This window comes from Ciona intestinalis, unplaced genomic scaffold, assembly GCF_000224145.3.
Source record: "Ciona intestinalis unplaced genomic scaffold, KH HT000125.1, whole genome shotgun sequence".
Lineage (NCBI taxonomy): Eukaryota > Metazoa > Chordata > Ascidiacea > Phlebobranchia > Cionidae > Ciona > Ciona intestinalis.
Genome location: NW_004190447.1, coordinates 87,326 through 90,283, shown reverse-complemented (window position 1 = coordinate 90,283; position 2,958 = coordinate 87,326). Strand labels below are relative to the sequence as shown.

Here is a 2,958-nt window from a genome sequence, read left to right as displayed (position 1 = left end):
GACAATATGTGTTGTGCTGAATAATGGAGCACTTGGAGAAAATATAATCAACCAAAGCCTTAAACTGGTAAGCATTCATTCCCTGACTCTAATAAATATTTTTGTTTCAATACTGATTCAAAATTTTTCCAAATCGTTTGGATAAAAAATGTGACGTCAGTTAGACATATTTTAATCGTTTTTTATCGTTTCAGTTGAAGACTTGTTGCAAGAATTGAACGATGATATTGTGGCTGAAAGGTTTAACTATACCCCCCTGATTATTAGAAGATCCCGCAAATGCAAAATATGGTTGTCAACATAAATAAACCACGATGCATTTATTTGTTTGATGTTTTTTAACAGATAGAAAATTATTAATACCTTTTATCCGTGTCGATATTAGTTCAATAGTTATAGTTCAACCGTAGGTTAAGTTATCCGACTCCCGTTGGAATTCCTTTCGAAGAAATCCTGTTTGATAAAAACAAAGTTGAAATATATAGCGGAGTGGGGGAAGATGGGTCACTTTGTCAAACGAGACTTTATTATATTTTTTCGGACCCCCATTTAATAATAATCAAAAAATAATTTTACAGAATTATTTGACAGTACTATTCCGACTTTATATAAAGCCCGCGTCAAGCGATTACTGTTGTTAAATATTTAAAAAAAGATGGTAAATTGATACAACATTTTCTGAACAGGTAAAAAAATGCGAAGGTGCTATAATTTTGAGTGCTCGCTAAACCCGATAAAATTTTAAAGTTCGCAAGTGTGAAGGATTAAACTAGTTTTAAAGGTTAATACAAAAAGCTTGAATATTTCGTACTGTTTGATTTAGTCTAATAAAACCAGTTTTAGTTTTGTAAAAAAAAGAGATATAAACATGAGGAAAATAGGCAGGGGGGTTATCATCTTTCCCTGTATTGTAGTTTATTTGTAAGTTTCATTGCCAAACTTTAATAGGTTTACTTTTAACCCAATAATTTATACCTCCAGGGGTATAACTAAAAAATAATATACTGTTATAAAAATAAAATAACACATGGAAAATGTATTCGAAATTCAGTCATTTGCACTTGAAGATAATTTATGAGAAGTGGCTTGTGCGAAAAACAGTGTAGCAATACCCAATTTGTAGCAAAAATGTAAACTTCATTATTAGTTATCATTCCTTTTATTCTGTTATTACAAGTTCATATCCATTTGTAGGATTTAATAATTGATGGTTCGAACGCACAGTATTATTTTGTGTTATTTACATGTATTCCGAAAAATAAATTCTTAATAATCAACTGTAACAATAGTTTTTAACTGTCCCGTATTACCCTTCTGGTTTTCGATTTTGCAAAATTACACCTGTTGTGCGAATCGCAAAATAACTTCTCGTAGGTTTTAATATATACCATTTTGAATTGTTGTCAATTAATAAATATATGATAGTACAAATTCGTGATATCACCAAAAAACTGTCATCTATTTTGATCTTAAAAATATTTGGCAGCGCATGTGCTTAAGTGTCCGATCTCCCTCACTCCGCTTTAGTACTTTGGGGTAACATGGGAAATCGTTAGAACCTATATCCTAGATTTCCCAGTGCCGTTTTTAACAATTAACAAAGCTCTTTTGAAGTCGTAGGGATACGATTTTATAATTTTGTATATATTCTCTGTTTACTAAGTGGGCCTGACAAACGGTTTATACTAACTTTGGAACTGACTACAAGCAGAAAAGTAAGGTCATATAGTTTACTGTTGAAGTAGCGAAAGCCTAAAAATTTGTTTTTCCTGAGAGCAAAAATGCCTTTACCTTACTAGATTACCGCTTAAGAGCAACAAAAAAGTCACATTTTAAAAGTACGTCTACAGTTATATTTTGCCCTAGTAATTGCTCCGACCCTAACACTAGTTCCATAGTGTGATACCTGTTATATATTATAGTGTGGGGGAAGACGGAGCACCTTTAGCACGTGATATCCAAATATCCTGATCGTGTTTCAAACAATTAAAAAAGATCTATGTAAGTCGTCGGGATACGGTTTTATAATTCTTTAAATGTTAGGCTACTTTTTTACCACAAAATGGGACGAGAAAATAGAATGAAAAGGTGCCACATCTTTCCCCACCCTACTATACACACACATATATATAACTAATTAATTTATTTGGAGCTTTAATAGATTGACAAAATGGTTCAGAAAAGTGTGTAAGTACAAATTGTACAAGTAGGTAGGGCCGGTGTCGTGATATATATTCGTTCCGATTGATATATTTGTACCGAGCGCTATTGCGCATGCGCCGAGACGCTACTGCACATGTGTGGTAGATCAAAACAATTACAATACGAGCTCTGATAAATACGTACCGACTAAAAAAGTTCCGGGGAGATATTTATTTTTCATGTAGCCTATTATGTTATACGCTCAAACTCTAATCATTTCACTGAAACTACGTGATGTCTGGCTTCAACCAAATGACTTCCCGTTGTGTTTCTGAATAAGTTTATTGCAACCTGTAGTCACCATTGCTTAATTGTTTAATGATAGTCTGAACAGAGAACAGTTGCGCAAAAGATAAACGCGTAGCCGTATAAAATCATAGACGTAATATCACGTAAAGAGAGCCTGGTGAAAGCTTTTTAACTTCATCAACCCGTAGTTTTATTAGGGACCCGGGTAGGGGAGACGGAACTCGTCATTTTTAAAAATTTGCTTTATCGGCACCCATTCAATGATAGATGATTTTTTTATTAGCTATGGTAGCAGAAGTAACAGAATACTTAATATTACAAACACAATTAAACTTACATTTACCTAATTAAATCAGCCCTGCCCTGTGTGGTCGATCACAGGACCAAAACAAAACAACCGGGGACGAAAAATTAAAAATCTAAAAGTGATGTAACGCATGACTGGTTATCGTATAGCGGCTTCATAAAATAATTTTTGAGAAATCTGAGGTAAATAGAAATTGAGAA

The 2,958-nt window shown here is 33.3% G+C and overlaps 1 long non-coding RNA gene across 1 annotated transcript in view; it reads left to right on the top strand.

The window, feature by feature from the left end:
• LOC101242567 overlaps positions 1-323 on the top strand; it is an 808-nt gene extending 485 nt beyond the window's left edge. Inside the window, exon 3 of the long non-coding RNA XR_717715.3 lies at positions 195-323. This is a non-coding gene — a long non-coding RNA (uncharacterized LOC101242567). The remainder of the gene's footprint in view (positions 1-194) is intronic.
• The last annotated feature ends 2,635 nt before the right edge of the window (positions 324-2,958 follow it).